Source organism: Canis aureus, chromosome 31, assembly GCF_053574225.1.
Source record: "Canis aureus isolate CA01 chromosome 31, VMU_Caureus_v.1.0, whole genome shotgun sequence".
Taxonomy (NCBI): Eukaryota; Metazoa; Chordata; class Mammalia; order Carnivora; family Canidae; genus Canis; species Canis aureus.
This window is the reverse complement of record NC_135641.1, coordinates 36,109,495-36,131,306: the sequence shown is the minus strand read 5'-3', so window position 1 is coordinate 36,131,306 and position 21,812 is coordinate 36,109,495. Positions and strand designations below refer to the sequence as shown.

The window sequence follows — 21,812 nt, the reverse complement described above, 5'->3', positions numbered from 1 at the left end:
CAAGTCCCGCATCAGGCTCCTTGTGGGAAGCCTGCTTCTTCCTCTGCCTCTGTCTCTGCTAATCTCTCTCTCTCTCTCTCTCTCTCTCATGAATAAATAAATAAAATCTTTAAAAAATAGTCTCTGGCAAAGGTGGTGGGATATCACTCTCATGATTGTATTATATAAGACTCCATCTTGTGATAGTAAGATTGCTTTAGAGATTTTCATTGCTGGATTAATGAAATATGTGGCCATATTGAGAAAGCATCATGAGGCAACAAAATGTGGAAGTCCACTAGGAACAGCAGACAGCCTCCAGAAGCTGAGGATGGCTTCAAGATACTGAGAGCAGCTTCTAGCAAGTACATTAGAACAAACAGTAAGTCAGAGCTCTCAGTCTCATAATCTCAAGGAAATAAATCTTTCCACCACTTGAGTAAACTTGGAAACAGATTCTTCACTAGTCAGACCTGAAGATTAAAACATGCTGGTTGATGCCTTCATCTCCTCCTTTTTAGATCCTGAGAAGAGGACTCTTCTAAACTATGTTCAGATCTTAAACTGCTGAAACTGTGAGATAATAAATATGTGATTCTGTGCTGTTAAAAGTTTGGTGATTTGTTATACAGCAATAGAAAGCTAATGTATTCTTCAGTGCTGGATATTGGCTTCCTCAAGAGCAGATTGTGCCTTAGCCATTCTGTTCACCCTGTAGTAGAGTCTGATACAGAGTAAATGCTTCAAGAAGATTTGTTGAAGGATTTTAGTTATACAGAAGGCATAAATTATGTGGCTCCAGGCCTTAGGTAGTCATTAATTTCCAGAGATATAATATAGGCACTAGCGTCTCTTCTGCTTTTTTCCTTTTTAAGTCCAACTGATCCACCCACCCAGAACTTCATGTCAATTAAATCCAAAGAGCCCTGAACCTGTACCTCAATGACCTTAATATTGATTTTAACCTGCATTTTTTAAAATATATTTTTAGCCTTCATTCTTGATTCTAATCTGAATCTTAATGTTTTCTTCGGTGGCCCATTTGATTTGATGATATGCCGAGATTTTTGTTTTAACTTCTTTGATGTCATATCACCTTGATTTTAGATATTTACATAATCTCACTGAAGAAACCTCCTGACTCCAGGCCCTATTTCTAAATGACACAGCTTGCCATATGGGGAATCAGATAGTTATTTCATGGCGATTTATGATTCTAAATCTTCTCATTTTCTAAGAGTCAGCCATTCTCCAGTCCATCTCCATTGAAAATAATTTGTCATGGGCAAAAGAGCACCATGAATAGATGCTTATATTTACACTACAAAAGACAGATGTGAAAGCAGAGTAGTTGGTGCTGTATTTTTAAGCACCACTGACCTAAATGAACTTCTGTGGCTCTCTTTTTTTCCTGGATATAATCAGAAGGGTTTGGAAAGAAGTGGGCATAAGCTATACAATGATTTTTTTTTTTTTTTTTTTTTTTTTTTTTTTTATAACAGAGTGATACAAGCAGACAAAATGCCTACTGCTTTTAAGGGATTTGAAGCCAATGGGTTTCTTCAAATGTCACCTATTTAGTTACTCATTGTCCATGTGTCCACCAATGACTAAAATGACCAGGATTTCCAATTGTTTAACACTGGTTAAATAGACAGAATATACTGGTTTTAAAATAGAGCCCTATCTACAGGCACAAAAGAGAAAACACACAGTTAGTAGCTACCTGATGACAAACATCTGGTATATATACCACTGTATGAATTGGCAATGTCTGCATTTTGACTTGAAATATTTTATCTATAGAAACCTCTAATCCAACTTCTAAAAAACTCTCACTCTATTCTTCCATTCCAAATACTGCTAACAGCATGTAGCCTTTGGGTCTTATCAATTCCAGTTTGGCTTTACCCTCCTGATCCTAAACTTTCAGAGCCAGTATTCTTTTTTCATGGAAACTTTTGGCACCTAAGGAACTGACCATTTCCTAGGATTTATTGAATAGTGATATTAGTTTATCCTCATCTATCTACTTTTATATCATTAAGAGCTAAATTTCCCAAGAGAATGCTCTTACTTTTTTCCCCAAACATGACTAGTATTCCATTTCTAATCCTAATCATTTCTCTGCCAATCACGCTCTGCCCTGCATGCACACTTTCAGCCCTACAGTGAAATTTACCTTTTTTCAAGCTAATTTTACAAAAGCAACTACAACTGTATATTCACTTCAAAAATGATAGCCTGGGAAAAATTATGCTACTTGGGGTCACAAAAGAGTGGAGATCTGTGCTGTCTTCAATTTAGGAGAAATTTCATCCACAAAATTTCACACTGTCACTGTGATGATGTCATTCTTTTTGTCATGCCTACATTTCCCAGCTATTTACTCTCCAATAATGACAAGACAGTTTTCAAAATACTGTGCAAAATCTGGTGTATGTATATGTATACATGGATGTATCCTTTTACATTTCCATTATTCATTACCTGATGATTAATAGAATTTCAATAGTGCTTTGATGAGCACTCATGCTGCCACACATTCAAGAAAGAACAAGACAGATGCAGTTTACTTACCAATTCAGAATTGTATGTAACAATTGACTGTAGTCTTCTGGCAAATACATTCTATTCCCCTCATCCATACTTTCTCTACTTCTTGCAATACCAGACAAAACCACCAACATAATAAAAGTTGTATCTGTTCGGTATCTAGTGATTCTCTAAAAAGCCAGCAGAATATGGAATGTCTGTTTCACATTTTGAGTCATACATCATTTTTCCATAACTTTTTATATGTAATATTTTCTTCTTTCAAATGTTGCCTATCATTAAACATTTAGCATTGTATCTTATGCCCTTATATTGAGATAGCATATACAAGCATATACTATTTGTAATAAACTAAAATAATTCATGTGATATTGATCAACATGACCTCAACTTCCTCCTCAGCTTGACAAACTTTAAGCAAGTTTCTTCTTGACTACAGACTTCTGGCCACCCCTTTCTTAGAGCATTTACTTTAGAAAACTAACTTATAATTGCAAATTCTTCCTCTGCTCCTTTGAAATGTAGATAAATCTTTTCCCAGTCTATTGCCAGTTTTACAATGCAAGAATGTCTTTCTCAAGGACTTGGAAGCCCTCCTGTTGAAATGTAATCAGCAAACATAGATTCCTTATCTCCCAATCTGTGTGATGGTAGGATTCTAAGTTCTATAAGCACCAATCAGCAAACACATATGGTGTAATCACATTGACTAATCTTTCTAATGTTCTTCAATACTTTCTCACTAGCTCACCCCAGGCTTTAAAAACTATACTGTCTTTTGCTTCAATGGAATTGAATTCAATCTCTCTCCATATTGCAATAGTTTTGAGTAGAGTCTTGTTCTCTAATTTGATCCAGTGCAAATTTTTGACAATATCCCTAACTCCACATAATTATATTAATGTGAAATAAAATGGGCTTTCTACTGTGTGATAATAAGCAGCAAGAAATCTAGTTTCCATTTATGAAGCAACTATCTGCAATTCTATTCAGTGTCTGATTTTATATCTAGTACTATATGTGTAGTATTTTGTTTAATTTCCATATTTGATTGCTATTTGATTTGATTATCTTTTTTTGATAACCAATTCTGATCTTACTAGAGCTGATAACATTGTAAAGTATTTACTGAAGCTAACTACCAGAAGGGTCATGGAAAAGGATTAAAATGCATTCATATTAATGAAAGCATAAAAGTTTTACCTAGACAGCTTTCAGAATATACATTCAACAAAACACAATTGATCTATCTTCTTTTGTTTCATATATTAATGCTTAAATTTGGTCTTTAGTCAGAAAAACCTATTTGAAGACATAGAATCTTTTTCATATTGATGTTATGAGAAAGAAAAAGTAATGGACCTGTATTACCTCTTTAAAAATGAAAAGGCCAGCCTAGACTATATATAAACCAACCTTTACCCTACCTTCACATAGGTAATAGACAACATATGGCTCTTTGGTTTATGTGAAATACACCTTTTGGTCTCATGTCTAAAATCACTATTTAAATACTCAGAAACAAAAACAAAGCACATTTTATTATGTTTATTATGTTTTTTTTTTTGTTTTGTTTTGTTTTGTTTTGTTTTTTTTTTTTTTGAGAACACTAAATGCTCAACATCTCTCAGCATCAGGGAAATATTAATTAAAACCACAATAAGATACCATCTCACTGGGATCCCTGGGTGGCGCAGCGGTTTGGCGCCTGCCTTTGGCCCAGGGCGTGATCCTGGAGACCCAGGATCGAGTCCCACATCAGGCTCCCGGTGCATGGAGCCTGCTGCTCCCTCTGCCTGTGTCTCTGCCTCTCTCTCTCTCTCTGTGACTATCATAAATAAATAAAAAATTTAGAAAAAAAAAAAACAAAGATACCATCTCACTTCAGGCAAAATGGCTAAAATTAACAAGTCAGGAAATGACAGATGTTGGTGAGGTGCTGAGAAAGGAGAACCCTCACACTGGTGGTGGAAATGTAAGCTAGTGCAACCATTTTGGAAAGCAATATGGAAGTTCCTCAAAAGTTTAAAATAGGGGGTCCCCTGAGTGGCTCAGAGGTTTAGCGCCTGCCTTTGGCCCAGGGCATGATCCTGGAGTCCCAGGATTGAGTCCCAGATTGTGCTCTCTGCACGGAGCCTGCTTCTCCCTTTCCCTGTGTCTCTGCCTCTCTCTCTCTCTCTGTGTCTCTCATGAGTAAATAAATAAAATTCTAAAAAAAAAATTAAAATAGAGGGGCACCTGGGTGGCTCAGTGGTTGAGTGCCACCCTTTGGCCCAGGACATGATCCTGGAGTCCCAGGATTGAGTCCCACATCGGGTTCCCTTCATGGAGCACGCTTCTCCCTCTGCCTGTGTCTCTGCCTCTCTCTCTCTATGTCTCTCATGAGTAAATAAATAAAATCTTAAAAAAAAAAAAAAAAAGTTGAAAATAAGACTACGAGCCAGCAATTGCACTACTGGGTATTTACTCTAAAGATACAAATGTAGTGATCCAAAGGGCACCTGCATCCCAATGTTTATAGCAGCAATGTCCACAATAGCCAAACTGTGGAAAGAGCCCAGATGTCCATTAACACATGAATGGATAAAGAGGATGTGGTATATATATATATATATACAGTGGACTACTACTCAGCCATAAAAAGAAAAGAAAAAAGAATCTTACCATTTGTAACAACATGGATGGAACTAGAGGATATTATGCTAGGTGAAATAAGTCAATCAGAGAAAGACAGTTATCTTATGATCTCACTCATATGTGGAATTTAAGAAATGAAACAGAGGATCATAGGAGAAGAGAGGAAAAAAACAAAACAAGATGAAATCAGAGAGGGAGACAAGCCATAAGAGAAACTTAGCCAATATTAAACAAAGGGTCTCTGTAGAGGGGGAGATGGGTAAGGGGATGGGGTAACTGAGTGATGAACATTAAGGAGGGCATGTGATGTATGAGCACTGGATATTATACAAGACTGATGAATCACTAACTTCTAACTCTGAAACTAATAATACATTGTATGTTACTTAATTGAATTTAAATAAAATTTAAAAAGAAAAAATAAAACACTAAATGTAGCTACTAAATAATCTTTAAATTAGGCTATATTTAAAATGTTCTAAAGTATTTAAAGCTCTCTATATAATAAGAATTACATTTCATTTTCCACATATACTGAGTATCCCAAAGAGTAAGTTACTGAATATTTTTAGGCATAGCTTGGGAACATAAAGCCTATTGAGAGTACGTATATCATACTTTCTAGTAATGGATGATATTTACTCTTCAAAGGAGATAAAAAAGAAAATCGAGACAAGTCTTACAATTTAGTAAATGAACCCACTCAAAATCAGAATGGATCAGCTTCTGGGTTAAACCCTCTGGATAAAACTCTGGATAAAAATAGGTAAGCAAATATTAGGTATTCCTAGATTAAAATGGGATATTTGAATATTATTTACTTTACGATATCTTTAATCACCTTATTGTCTTATTTTATTTTTCAGATAGTATGTGACCTTCATTCACTTGGAAAAAAAGCAAAAGCATAATATATTTATATATATCTCAGTACCTTTTAATGAAGCTCTCGGAAGAGAATATGTTTTCACATTAGCAGAAAAACTGTAGAATAGAAAAGAGGAAGGCCAAAATGAGAAGAAAGAAAAGAACTAAAATAAAAAAGTTTTAAGTAGGAGAAAGACTGTAAGATATGAAGGAAAAATCATATCTTGTCTAATTAAATTAAAATGTCCAGTGAATTTTATATTCTTTAATGAAGCCTATATTTTTACATAGAGCACATAATCTTTATTATATTTACCTTCTTCAGATGGAGAACATGTTTTCCCCTTCTGCTTCAGTGAAACTTTGATTCACATTATGTATATTATTTTGTTGACAAGTCTTATATATTTATCTTCTAATAGTTGCTGTTAATTAGGGAAGGGGAAAATTTTCTGCATTTCTACATGATCAGATTATTGCTCTAGAAACGAACTTCTTTCATTTGTAAATTGAGTGATTTGCATACGAATTGTTTCACTAGCTTTTTTGGCTTGCCACTAAGGTAGTATCATAGTATCATATGATACAGACCTTCCTTAAAAAAAAATATTTTATTATTTATTCATTGGAGACACACACAGAGGCAGAGACACAGACAGAGGGAGAAGCAGGCTCCATGCAGGGAGCCTGAGGTGGGACTGGATCCTGCTATTCCAGGCTGAAGGCAGCGCTAAACCACTGAGCCACCCTGGCACCCCTGACACAGACCTTCCTATCTCAAATTTAAATTTAAAACAAAAGTAACTCATGGTGCTATATATGTATATATAACTATATATATTATTATATTTATGTAACTGTATATTATAATTATATGTTTATAAGATAATTATAACTGTGTAATAATTGCATATTATATTTTTTGGTGATTTTTTTCCTACAAAAAAGAATATGTGGATATTTTGTTTCTTTCCTTTTTTTCTTTTTTTTTTTCTCTCTCTGTAATATAATGCAGTATAAGCCAGCTAGATTCTGGGATGCATATAAGGGAGGAAAAATATATATATACACACACTTTTGTTTATGTGTGTGTGTGGATGTGTGCATGTCTAATAATATTTTATAACTATTTAAACATTTCTCACTAAAGTAGAGGGAGATAGACTAAGAAATTATAATCTTCCAGCCATCAAGATTTAAAGAGGTATCATTTATCTCATATGTGACTGGTATTGAATATCAATCTATGCATTAGAAAGGTTTAACCATATTTTTCAATAGTGCATGTAATAGGTGTTGATGGTACTGAGTAGAAGAGTTTTTTGACACATAAATTACTTATGTCCAGCATAATCATTCAGACTCTGACAGTTCAAATGCTTATCCTCACGGAGATGACTTTGCTCTTGCTAGTAAATGAAATTGACATAAGGGTTGTTGAAGGAAGTAGAATGAGGCATTTCAATTTCAATGTCAAAAACATTGAATCTTCTCATTTTGTTAAAGAATTTTGAGACCTATAGGGAGATTAGAAAGCTTGAAAATGCTAGTTTTGTTTCATCCTGTACTTTTTAAATATGCACTGAGTGATTAAAAGGGTTTATAGGATAAAATACAAGAATATCCATGTAAATTAATACAATAAGTTTCTTGAATGAGTTTGGTTGAATGCAAATGAATGAAAGGTTTTAAATTATTCAAAATCTTGACTAAATATTTAGAGGTTAGAGTTCAAATATCTCTTCAGATACAGAGAGCTTTTGAAATTTAGGAATTAGTTGAATATCTTAATTTCTTAAAATAATCTGTGGTTATAAATAAAGGGCAATTATGTAGATATTAGAAGATGACAATAATTACTGGAGATTAAATTTCCAGATGATTTCTGTAATTATTTAAGACTTAACCTTTAGAATAGCTAATGAGTATACTGAAGGAGAAAGTTAATTTGATGGAAGAAAAATATTATCTGGTACCTGGTGATGAGCATTATAAACATGAAGATTAATGTCAAGACAAATATTTACTAATGTATTTGAGGTTTTTTTAAAGCCATACATTATATATAATGGAAATAACTTTAATATCATGGCTTGGTTTACTTACAATTTATTTCATAATTTTTACATGTCATGTGATATTATCCTTTTAATTTTTTTGAACATTTAAAATGAAAAATCATTTTGTCATGGGCTATACAAAAACAGCTCTGATTTCCCAGACCTGATTTGGCCCGAGGGCCATAGTTTGCTAATCCCTGTTCTATACAGCAGGTCCCCCCTTGAACAAAAAAGTATGAGGCATGCAAAAGGAAGAAAAAAGTCTGAAGAGCCAATTTAATCAGTAGTACAAAAAATCAGACATAACACATCTGTTGGAACTATAGGATAGGGAGGAATAATTTGTTAAAAACCCTAATGGAAAAAAGTAGACAAAATTCAAGACCACATGTATTTTCAACACAGATTAATGCTCAAAGAAAGAACCAAATTTATATGTTAGAAATAACATAGTAATAGAACTAAAGAATATTATTGAGGGATCATCAGTTGACTCAGAGCAACTGAGAAAAAATTAGAAAGCTTGAAGAGAGGCAAATAGAAATTACCTAAACTGAAATGATATGAGAGAAAAAAGTGGAAGTAAAAGAATCAACAATAATAAACAGAAAAACCTAAGAGCTATAATTCAATATCAAGCAGTCTAATGTATGCATATTTAGAATCCCTAAAGAAGAAAGAAAATGGAGCAAAAGAAATGTCTGAAGAAATTAAGGACAAAATATTCCAAAATTAGTGACAGATAAGAAGATCAGAAAACATCAAGGAAAAATAAAATGAAAATAAAAATCAACACTTAGTCATACCATATTTTTACCTCATAAAACCAAAGAGAAAGGGAAAAATTTGAAGACTACTAACAAAAGATATCTATGTTACCTACAGTGGAACAGAAGTAGGAATTAAAGCCAACTGTCTATCAGACTCTATGTTAAGGAAACAGTAAAAGTTAATAACTTAAATATTGCGTATGGCTGCTTTCATGCTACAGTGAGGGAATTGAGTGTTTACAAAATCTAAAAAGAGGCAGGTTAAAAATAAAAGGATGAAGAAGTAAGTGTCATCCTTAATACTATCCAAAAAAATAATATTTTCAGTCATTGTAGGGTTCAAATATAGAATTATCAGAGATAAAGAGGGAATTACAAAATCATAAAAGCATTAATTTTCTAAGAGGACAGAACTATCCTCATTACATATAGATTCAGTAACAGACTTTAAAAATGCATGAGGTAAAAGGTGGTAGATCTGAAGGGAGAAATAGATAACTCCACAATTATAGTTGAAGATGTAAACATTTCTGTCTTAGTAGTAGGCAGGACCTACTAGGCAGAAATTCAGTAGGGAAATAGATGGCCTGAATAACACTATCAGAGACACTGACTGATGTTTATAAAATACTCAATGCAATAAGGACAGAAAGCACATTCTTCTCAACTGCACATGTAACACAATCCAATCTAGACCATATTCTAGGTTATCAAACAAAATTAAAAAAAAAGACTCAAGTATATTTTCAGACGATAAATAGAAGTTAATAATATAATGATATTATGATTTTATTTAATTTGCTTACTGGTGAAATAATAAACATAAGTTAGTCTAAAAATAAAATATATTGGGGTACCTGGGTGATTCAGTGATTGAGCATCTACCTTTGGCACAGGTTGAGATCCTGGGGACCTGGGATGGAGTCTGAGTTCTGCATCAGGCTCCCTGCCAGGAGCCAGCTTCTCCCTCTGCCTATGTCCCTGCCTCTATCTCTGTGTCTTTCATGAGTAAATAAATAAAATCTTTTAGAAAATAAATAAATAAAATATTTTTATCATCCTAATAAAATTTTAATAAAAAATCATGTGAATTCTAGGAACCAAATTTTACAAAGTGGTGGTATGCATATTGTGCGACTGGTTGTGCAATAACATTCTAGAGAATGAAAAAGAGAACACTGAAAACAGCTTGGTAGGTTTTTTAAATAAAATTAAATATACACCCACCATATAACCAGCAACTACACACTTGGTATTTATCTTAGAGAAATGAAATTGATGCTGACTCTAAATATTTACATGACTATCCCTAGGATCTTATCCTTTCCTTTCCTTTCCTTACTTTTCCTTTCCTTACTTTTCCTTTCCTTTCTTTTCCTTTCTTTTTTTTCCTTTCTTTTCCTTTCTTTTCCTTTCTTTTCCTTTCTTTTCCTTTCTTTTCCTTTCTTTTCCTTTCCTTTCCTTTCCTTTCCTTTCCTTTCCTTTCCTTTCCTTTCCTTTCCTTTCCTTTCCTTTTCTTTTCTTTTCTTTTCTTTTTTCTTTTCTTTTTTCTTTTCTCTTTTCTTTTCTTCTTTCTTTTCTTTTCTCTTTTCTTTTCTTTTCTTTTCTTTTCTATTCTTCTTTCTCTTCCTTTCTCTTTCTTTCTTTTAGACTTCAACTTTTAGAGCAATTTTAGTTTCACAGAAAAATTCATAGGAAGGTACAGAGTACTGTATTTGCTTTTCCCCAACGCATACATAGCTCCTCTCATTATCAGTATCATTCACCAGAGTAGTGTATTTATTACTATTGATGATACATACTTTGACATAGCATAATCACCCAAAGTTAATATTTTACAATGGGGTTCATTTTTGGTGTTATGCAATCTATGGGTTTGGACGAATTATGGCAAGTGCCTATTTTTATGATAACATACAGAGTATTTTTACTGCCTTAAAAATCCTCTAGGTCCTTCCAGTTCATCCCTCCTTCCACCTCACCTCTAGCAACTATTGATTGTTTTGCTGTGTCCATAGTTTTGCCTTTCTAGGATGTCAGATAGTTGGAATCATACCATACAATAAATAGCCTTTTTCGATTAACTTTCTTCAAGTGATAGTGTGCATTTAAGTTTCCTCCATGTATTTTCACGGCCTTATAACTTTTTTTTTTTTTTTTTTTTGGTGCTGAGTAATATTCTGTCTGGGTGTACCACTGTTTATTTATTCATCTACTGAAGGACATCTTGGTTGCTTCCAAGTTTTGGCAGTTATGATAAAGCTGTGCAAATATCTGTGTGCAGATTTTCATGTGGATGTAAGTTTCCAGTTCATTTGGGTTAAGACCAAGGAGCTTGATTACGGAATCTGCAAATAGTGGAAGTTTAACTTCTTGACAATTTGAATGTCTTTTACTTCTTTTTGGTGTCTGATTGCTGAGGGTAGGACTTCTAGTATTAGGTTAAATAACAGTGGTGAGGGTGGACATCTCTGTCTTGTTCCTGACCTTAGAGGAAAAACTCTGTTTTTCCCCATTGAGGATAATATTAGCCTTGATTACTGTAGCTTTATGTTGTGCTTCAACATCAAGTGGCGTCAGTCTTCCAGTCTCATTCTCCTCCAATATTGTGTTGGCTATTCAGAGTCTTTTGCCTTTCCATATTAACTTTAGAATTATGTTATGATAGCTATAAAATAACTTGCTAGAATCTTTATTGAAATTTCAATTAGTCTATAGATCAATTTGGAAGGAACTAACATCTTACATCATTCACTGATTAACCTGACATATAAAGTCCTAGACTTCTCCCAAACTCATGACAATTATGTTGGGCCACTCAGCTTAATGCTTCTCATGAGGTTGACTGAGACATTAGGAGGGGCTACAACATAGCTAATTTTTCTTTGTGCTCAATGATACTTGCTCTTCTTTCCAAATGTATTGATCCATAATATTCTACATGCTAATTTCATTTTTTTCCAAGAACACAGCCTGAATTATTGTAATAGTAAGTCATCATCTCAAGATTCCTATCTCTTATGGAATTAGCTAGGGAGAGTTGACTGGGTTTCAGCCTTCTCTTTCTGGTCTTGGTCCTTAAACCTTAACCTGACTTATCAGCTTCCCAGTACCTCCAAATGAATTTTCAAAATATATTATTCAGCTCTTTTAACTATCATTAGTTAGAGAGCTGGTCAGAATGATCTAATCTGCCATTTCTATCAAAGCATTCCTTTTTTCAGCAAGGCAACTTAAAAGTTAATTCTAACATTAAACATTTTTAGATTACACTGTGAGTGTTGGTGCCATTGTCAGTAATGAAGTGGATAAAACATAGATCTGATTAATGTCTAATATTCTTATGTCAACCCTCAATAATGTTTATATAGAAGATATTTTAATTCTAATATAAGTGAATTATTAATTTAAAAAAGCATAATTCCTTCTAAATACAATGTAATGTTTCCAAAAAGAAACCCCAGAAACCCATATTAAAAATTTCATATAGGGACTCCTAGTTGGCTCAGTGGTTGAGCATTTGCCTTTGGCCCAGGGCATGATCCTGGAGTCCTGGGATCGAGTCCCACATCGGGCTTCTCTCTCTGCCTGTGTCTCTGCCTCTCTCCCTGTGTCTCTCACAAATAAATAAAATCTTTAAACAAATAAATAAATAAATAAATCATACAAAAAATCAGGTGATAATTTTAACCTATAAAATAAATAAGTGAATAAATAAATCTCTCTATATAATATATATACAAACACACAAATTCTCTCTATATATTAATAACTTTCTTCACTTTCACATCTCAGATTTAAAACATTATCCATATTGCCTTTTTTAAGGCCCTAATATAAATAAAATAGAGATTATTGTCTTTATATTTGCTGCTTCAAGATTTAGTTACCTGTTTTTCTCACATTCATGCCCAGCAAAATCTAAGAATGGTAATAACTGCATCTGAGTGTACAATTTGGTTGCATTCTTGTATCAGTAAGTTCTTTCTATAAAGCTTAATTCAATTTGAATCATTGGGCTATCATTCTTGGGATGAGGTAGCTGTCATAAGTTCAGCACTTTGCATCTTATAGAATTTAGTATCTCTTAAGGTTTCTTTTAAGTGTTGTGTGTGTACTGTTGCTTCAATTTCCTCCAACTGCCTCAATTCCCATAGTCTGCCCTTCCATGCGCATACCTTATTATATAAAATCTACTTGGAAAAAAAATAAAAGAAACTGAAGGTATATTGTATATTTGTGAGCTGAATTAAAGGAGAGTAATTATGTTCTTGTCCTGGAGCACCATATATTTTAATTTATACTTTTTACAAAAATATTATAATTGTTGAAAATGATTGTGGATAATTTGCCTAACAGTAGTGCTTTGTTTTTTCTAATGTTGATAGCAGTCATTGATAGTGCAATAGAAACTTCTTTGGATACCTGTGACAAGTTGGGAACAGGAACTCCCCTTTTTATTTAAGTATATAATTGTAAGCATTAATGAGTTTTCAGTATGTTTTCTGTATGTTTGTATTTCTCCGTATCTACACAGAAATTGGCATTGCATGTTGCCATGTATCACTTTGATTTGTTTAAATAGATATATATGGAGCTTCTTTCCTAGTCCTCAAACAAGGTGGAATTATCCCTTACATATTGACTCCCTGTCACATTTTGTAGAACATGGCATCAATAGCCAGACTCCATGACATTTAATAGGAATAATCAGTCATAAATTTTCTTTTTAGTTAAATTCCAGTGAATAAATAGGTGCTGTCATCCCTAAGAATAAACAATGGCACATTCAATAGTATAATACATATATTTATTTCATATAATTGTGTTTCATAATTTTTGAAGGTCAAAACCACTTATAATAAACTTCAAAAAGTTTATTATGTAAAATGACCTAAAAAATATATCTAAGGGGAGTCATGCCAAACCTTGTAAAGGAAATATTTTAATCACACAAGGAAATAACTGCCATGTCAAATGGATACTAATACTAACATACTCAAAGTGGATATACTAAATATTCAAAATTTTAGATTTTAAATGTTTTAACTTCAAGACCCATAATTTTTTAAGTGAAGCTCAACTTTTCTGGTTGAAATTCACTGTTCATATTTATTTTATATTCCCATGTTGGTCCTTGTATTATAAAAGAAAAACTAAGCAGGCTATTAGGTCACAGAATTGAGTTTACATTGCAGGTTTTATTAATTCTGTGACCTTGAGTAATTCTTAGTTTTTGTTTCCTTTTCTGAGAAATGAAGATAGCGGAGTATGTTATTATTATTATTTTTTTTTTCTAAAAACAGAGGGACTACAATACAGCTTCAGAGGTATGGTTTGTGTCTGTTTAGGAGATGGCTGTGCATGTCCTTATAGGACATGAATTATTAAGGGTTATGAACATTTTTTGTATAAAGAATGAAGAGTTATTGAGAATTTAAAAAGAAAATAATTTTTTTTCCTAAGTAACTATCAAATTGGAATCTATAAAACATTGGTAAGTGGAATTTGGGGGTAAATAAAATTAATAAATAAGAGAAAATTATCACTGCAATTAAGTTGTAAAATCCTGAGCTCTAAATTAGGATTTAACAGGATTATATACTTGAACAATATACAATGTGGAATGAATGTCTGACTGAACTGAGGTAGGGTGGAAAAAGAACCCATATTTGAAGCTAGCTATGATGTTGCTTTAATAGGGAGAACATTTTTTTTATTTTCATTTTTTTAGGACTATTTATTTATTTATTTATTTGACAGAAAGCACAAGGAAGGGGAGTGGCAGGCAGGGTAAGAGGGGGAAGCAGACTCCCTGCTGAGCAGGGAGCCTGATGTGGGACTCAATCCCAAGACCCTAGAATCATGACCTTAGCCAAAGGCAGGCATTTAACTGACTGAGCCACCCAGTTGCCCTGCAGTGAGAACATTTTAAATGATACAGGAAGTAAAAGAGAAAAGTTGGGGTGGGGAGAAGACAAGTTCAGTTCAAGAGAGGACAATAAAACAGTTCAAAATATTCACTCATTCATCACACAGTATTTATGAAATTCCTCATCAGTGCCTGACCTCTTATCAGGCTTTGGTAATAGACATAGGCAGGACTCTGTCTTCCACCATGTTCTCATTGCCTATAATAGACCAAGACTGGATTTAGTAGCCATATTTAATGGATGTCAGAGATCCAGCATTAAGTAACCAGTGCCACTTAGTGATCAGAGTCTTCACTTCTTGCCCCATTCCTATGTTTCCATGCTACATAAGCCTCAGAAAAAAAGCTACAGAAATAGCTGTTATAAACTCTCTTCTAAAGTTTGCAAGTGGGAATACAGAGCCAGGTACCATCAGTTTTATAGAATAAAGAAATAGCCTACATTGTTAAGATGTAACATTGTAACTTTTATCTATGGTACATATTTTAAGCCTAAATGACTCTATTATTTTACATTTTCCATATCTATTTTTAAAATACAGAACTGATTTAATTTTAATGCAGAAAAGAGGATTAAAACAAATGGTGTTATTGTGAAAACATAGACATTACATATAAGAATATACATTATGAGTGTTGAAAACAATTCTTTTTTCTTTAATTTTTAAATTTGAACAGATAAAATAATGTTGGGCTAAAGATTATATGTGTGATCATGTGTTGTATTAGTCTGCTCAGGCTGCTATAACAAAATAGCATAGAGTGGGTGGCTTAAATGACATTTATTTTCTCCCAGTTCTGCGAGCTAGAGGTCTAAGATCCAAGCCCTAAGTGATTTGGTTTTTGGTTTGTGGTTAGAGCTTTCTTCCTGCTTGCAGACAGTCACCCTCTCCCTGTGTCCTCACATCACCTTTCCTTGGTGCATGTGCATCCATGAACACACATACACAGAGTGAGATCTCTGATGTCTCTTTTTATGAGGACAGTAGTTTTATTAGAGCACGGCCTTACCCTTGGGATTCATTTAACCTTAATTACTTCCTTCAATGCCCTATCTCTAAATATAGCCACACTGGGGTTTAGGACTTCAACATAGGAACTTGAGGAGGATATAAACATTCAGTACATAACAGCTGTCTTGAAAGTGAATAATGGATTTATGTTGAAATGATTAATCTACGGTGAGAATTGTTTACTTTTAGCAGTTTCACCATAGTGTTCTTTAAATTTCTTCTTGAAATTTTTCTTTATAGTGTGTTATATATTACTGGCTACTAAATCTCATTTTTCCTGAAAGAATAGTGAATGTAAAATTTTGTTCTATTTTCTTCATCATAAGATTGGAAAGAAGTCATGTTTTCCTAAACTCAACTCATATTGATAAGTGACTATACTACCTTATAATTTTGGATGTGTCCATGTACTCATGAATTTTCCCATAGCAATGCAAAGTGAAGACACGATTCTCATGTATCCTGTGATACAGTGGGGACCTGAAAAATTCACAAAGCAGTTAATTATGAGGACAGCAGTCAGCATCAGATCAAATGCAAGAGCATATGTTCTCAATGATGCTCATTCTTGAAGTTTTTATTTTGTTATGTTTTGTTTGTGTGTTCAATTGGAAGGTTTGCAGAGGTAGAAAAGGTAGATATTGAAACCACAGCAAAGACAACTGCAAAATTTGAGTGTTAATTGTCAGTCTGAAATCAATTAAAACCTTGTCAAGAAAGGGATACATAGAAAGTAGAAGCCAAAAAGGAGGAAATGAGCTGCAAAAAAATTCTAAAGTGTGTATTTACTAAGTTTAGGGATAAAAAGCCAAAAAAATCAGAATTAATAATCATATGGCAACTACAGAGGTTTGACTTTAGCGATGAAATTAATTACTTCTGACAAATGCCCACTTGATTCTACTTATTTTGGAATCAATTCTATCAGTAACCATACAAAACTATGTTAATAATGATAGTATAATATGATTGGATTTGGGGCCAAGCCAGTTATTTCACATTTAATCCCAAAGACTAAAAGTGATAATTGAGAATAAAAGACACTATGTATACTGCATTCAGGATTTACCAGCTCTTGAGTGTCACCACTCTGCCCTAGACCCTCATTACCTTAGTTTTCTCATTTCCCACAGATTTGGTGTTTCAAGCTACTTCCCGTATAAATAATTGGAAAGATAAAATGCAAAGGTAGGATGTCATCTGAGGTAGCTGAGTGCCTTGTAGTCATTTATTTCTTTTATTTTAGGAGGAGGGACAGATCATTGAATAGTTTCAGCCCCCAAACCAAGCTAAAGAGCATTCGAGAGAATCTTTTAAAAGTTAGATTATATTTGATGGAAGGGGAAATTAACATCTAAATCCTCAAGTGACTGGCTGCTTAGTCACCATGCTTATAACCATTCCTTGTGGTACAGAAGTGAGAAAGGACTTAAACAAATGATATGACCACATATCCAAGCAGATAGAGGAGAAAATACACCCCACATTCAAGCTCAGAGTTTATGAAAGGCATTGAATGTGTAGCCTACATGTACATACAATTTGCAGAAATGTGAGTAGTACAGAAGTTGTCCCATGAGATTGGGGTCTTCTGGTTTTCCTGTGAAAACCACAGCATGGTACAAGAGGTAAGTCATATGCTAGAAAAAGGGTAAGTGACCATGCCACTTGCAAAAGAACCATTTTATTCTGAGAGCAGCTAGGAATTAGAATGGAATGTCTTAATAAAAGACCATTATTAATGGATCCCAAGCCTTCTATGTAATGAGTGATAACCCCAGCAGATTTTACTGCAAGCTCATTACAGCATTCATTTAAGGAATCATATGCAGGTCACATATAAGTACATAAGATAAGCAAGGAAGCAATATCTGTATTTCTCCTTTTTTGGTCCTTCTGAGTCATATAAATCATTGTATTGTATCTTAATCATTTGACTTTGGGAAGGGAAAGCAAGGATTATTAGGTGTCTCCTGTACTTTTCATTGTTGTTTAAGGGGAGGAGGGATTACCTCTCTTCAAAAATATTTATTTCCTAAATGGGGCAATATTTTATCCCTTTAAATTGTTCTTTATATCATTTTTTCTTTCTTTATATCATTTTAAAATTCATTCTACCAATTAAGACTTCATTCTTCATGGTGTGTACATATGATGAAGAGAGAAGAAAGGGAGTAAAAATAATGCCAGCCGCTATGAAAAATAACTCCACACGCACACACACACACACACACACACACACAAAAGCACAATAAATTCCAACAAGATCCCAGTCTTCCTACTTGGTGGGAGGCAATATCCAAAATACTCAGGATTAATGCATCTTTGGCTCCTCCACCCAATACATGACTTCACAGCTCTATACTGCTGTTCATACAGCTGGCTGACAGAAAAGGAAGTATTATGGTGATCAAACCTGGAAGGTATGAATAGAACTCCTGCATTAATGTGCAGGTGTGCAGGATCTCCCACTTCCCTTCACCCACTTTACCCAGCCCCTCAGCCTCCTCTCCTCTGGCATCCATCAGTTTGTTATTTGTATTTATAGGTCTGATTCTGCTCTTTGTTAATTCATTTGGGATGCGTGTGTGCGTGTGTGTGTGCTTGTGCATGCGTGTGTTATATTCCCTTTATGAGTGAAATTACATGGTATTTTTCTTTCTCAGTCTGACTTATTTCACTAACATAATACCCTCTAGGTCCATCCATGTTGTCTCAAATGCATGATCTCATCCTTTTGATGGCTCTGTAGCATTCTATTAGATAGATAGATAGATAGATAGATAGATAGATAGATAGATAGATAGATGATAGATTACTTTTTCCTTATCCATTAATCTATTATTGATGGGCACTTAGGTTGTTTCCATACCTTGACTATTGAAAATATTACAGTAAACATCAAGGTACATATATCTTTTCAGATTAGTGTTTTTGTTTTCTTTGGGCAAATACTCAGTAGTGGAATTGTTGGATTATATGGCATTTCTATTTTTAGCTTTTCTGAAGAACCTTCATTCTATTTTCCATAGTGGCCATACCAATTTACTTTTCCATGAACAGTGCACAAAGATTATTTTTCTTCACATCCTTGCCAATGCTTGTTACTTCTTGCCATTTTGATTTTAGCCATTTTAACCCATGTAAGTTTTTTCCCTTTTTTTTTTTAATTTAAATTCAATTGCCAACATATAGTATAACACCAGTGCTCATCCTGTCAAGTGCCCTCCTTAATGCCGGTCATCCAGTCACTCCATCCCCTCACTCTCCTCCCCCTTTCACAACCCTTTGTTTATTTTCCTGAATTAGGAGTCTCTCATGTTAACCAACATAAGGTGATAAATGTCTCATTGTTGTTTTGATTTGCATTTCACTGATTATGAGTGATTTTGAGCATCTTTTTATATGCTCTGCTAGCCATCTGTATGTCTTCTTTGGAAAAATGTCTATTTGTTTCTTCTCCCCATTTTTTAACTGGATTATTTGGTTTTGGGGTAATGAGTTATATAAGTTCTTTATGTTAATCTTGGATATAAATCCCTTTCAGGTATGTCATTTGCAAATATCTTCTCTCATTCAGTAAGTTGTCTTTTTGTTTTGTTGATGGTTTCTCCTGCTATGAAAAATCTTTTTATTTTGATGTAGTCCCAATAGTTTATTTTTGGTTTTGTTTGCCTTGCCTTAGGAGAAGTATCTTGAAAAATGTTGCTATGGCTGATGTCAAAGAAATTACTTTCTGTGCTCTCTTCTAGTATTTTTCTAGTTTCAGGCCTCATATTTATGTCTTTAATCAGTTGTGAGTTTATTTTTATTTTTGTTTATGGTGTTAGAAAGCGGGGGCAGCCTGGGTGGCTCGGCTGTTTAGTGCCACCTTCGGCCTGGGGCGTGATCCTGGACCCGGGATGGAGTCCTATGTGGGGCTCCCTGTGTGGAGCCTGCTTCTCTGTCTGCCTGTGTCTCTGCCTCTCTCTCCCTGTGTCTTTCATGAATTAATGAATAAAATCTTTAAAAAAAAAAAGAGAAAGCAACCTAATTTCATTCTTTTACATATAGCTCTCCAATTTTCCCAGCACCATTTATTGAATGTTCATAGGAATTCTATTCATAATCACCCAAAACTGGAAGTAATCATTATGTCTTTTGAAAGGTGAATGGAAAAACAAACTGTGGTACATCCATACAGTGGAATACTATTCACCAATAAAAAGAATTCACTCTCAAGCCATGTGAAGACATGGATGAATCTTAAATGACTATAACTAAGTGAAAGGAGTGAATCTTAGAGTGTTATGTACTTTATGACTTCATTTATGAGATTCTGGAATAAGAAACATAGAAACAGAAACTAAATCAGTAATTGCCAGGGAAGTATGTCTGCTGTAAGTCAAGTTTTGACATGACTGCCCTGGTAAGAGACTATGAGCCCAAGGTCCCAACTAAGCTGTACTGGAGTGTCTGACCCAGAGAAACTATGATATAATGAGTGTTTGCTGTTTTTAAATACTAAAAAGTAGAATAGTAGGTCATGCTCTAAGTGAGACACATCATATGTGCTCATATTTCAATGGCTAGAATTAAGTTTTATGACCACATCTATATACAAAGGAAACTGGAAATTTCAGTCCAACTATACATGAAGAGGAAAAGAATCGAATGTACAGCTATTCAGTTTGTCTGCTTGTTTGCTTGTTTGGCTTTTTCTGGCCACTCTGTTTCCAATACAGATTACAGTCATTTTATCCTCAAAGGATTCCATTAGAATCAATCAGGATAATCCAGATTATGCTCACTTTAAAAAGGCAATGTCTCAGTGACTTAAAGCAGTTAAATTTCTCAGTCACAATAATGCTAGAACAGTCCAGCAGAGGGACTCTAAATATAGTGGTCATTTAGAGAGCCAGAAGAATGGAATCACCATAGTGTCATATAGTTCCATGATCACCATGGCAAGGGTAGGAGAACATGGAACTCAAATAATTTCTGCCAACATTTCCTTGGCTAAAGTAAACTTTTTTTTTTTTTTTTTTTTTTTTTGAGAGAGAGAGAGGGAGAGAGAGAGAGAGAGATTGAGCATGAGTGCCTAGCAGGAGCAGCAGAGACAGAGGGGGAGAGAGAATTTTAAACAGGTGCAGAGCCTGATGTAGGGCTCAATCTCACAATTCTGAGATCACATCCCCAGCTGAAATTAAGTCAGATGCTTAACTGAGCCATCCAGGCACCCCTAAACTAAGCTACTTTTAGTGCTAACTTCCAAAATTGTAGAGACATATGTGTCCAAAAGGAGAAATGTAATGTATATATTAGGTTTTAATGGCTAATTTATAAATCTGATTATGTTCATCTCAAAGACTCAAAATATCCAGCAACTAGGCAGTTCTCTGTATCAAGTCAATATTTGTATAGTTCATTTTGTATTGTCAAGCTATCAACTAAAAGAAAAGTTATTTTCCCTAATCATCCACTAAAAAATCATGAACAAGGAGAAAATGACCACTACAAACACTCCCTTTCACAAGAATGGAGATAGGAAATCACTCACAGCAATCTCTGGTTTGTTACGGTCGTGAAATCCTGCTAGATAACCTTTGTAAAAACTTCCTTTCCTGTAGGTTTGTAAAGTTCCTTAATTAGACTTATATTCCACTCTTTGGGAGGAAGAGCCTTGTCAAGTCTCTCCAATGTGTGTATGCTTCCTCATTTCTGTGAAGTCCTATCTTGCTTATCATGTACTGTGTCATCATCTAAAGTGATTATTGAGCAATTAGGTTCTCACTGGGGTCTGCACAACTTTCATAGTTTATATTCTGCTATTGAAAGTTTGTGGGCAAAAGAAATAGACAAAGCCACTAATTCATTAGACTGTTTCTGTCCTTGGTAAAACGAACCCTGCCCATACCCCTAAAACCATAAGCAGGCTTCTGATCTATTTGCTTCCAGAAATGTCTGAGTTCCAGTAATATACTCAATTTTTTTTTCCTAGACATAGGTCTTCAGTAGT

General features: G+C 34.2%; 2 long non-coding RNA genes across 5 annotated transcripts in view; one reads left to right on the top strand and one right to left on the bottom strand.

Annotated features, from left to right (window-relative positions):
• LOC144302657 (uncharacterized) overlaps nucleotides 1-6,950 on the top strand; it is a 45,481-nt gene extending 38,531 nt beyond the window's left edge. For 2 of the 3 annotated variants that reach the window (XR_013369631.1, XR_013369632.1), the window contains 2 exons: nucleotides 5,824-5,938; nucleotides 6,039-6,950. This is a non-coding gene — a long non-coding RNA (uncharacterized LOC144302657). Of the gene's footprint in view, nucleotides 1-5,797; nucleotides 5,939-6,038 lie in introns of all 3 variants that reach the window. The other variant, XR_013369633.1, reaches the window with a different exon arrangement.
• LOC144302660 (uncharacterized) overlaps nucleotides 1-21,527 on the bottom strand; it is a 49,965-nt gene extending 28,438 nt beyond the window's left edge. The window contains exons 1-3 of one of the 2 annotated variants that reach the window (XR_013369641.1): nucleotides 21,354-21,527; nucleotides 6,107-6,156; nucleotides 2,585-2,705 (exon numbers count right to left, since the gene is read on the bottom strand). This is a non-coding gene — a long non-coding RNA (uncharacterized LOC144302660). Of the gene's footprint in view, nucleotides 1-2,584; nucleotides 2,706-6,106; nucleotides 6,157-21,353 lie in introns of those variants that run through there. The other variant, XR_013369640.1, reaches the window with a different exon arrangement.
• Nucleotides 21,528-21,812: the final 285 nt, after the last annotated feature.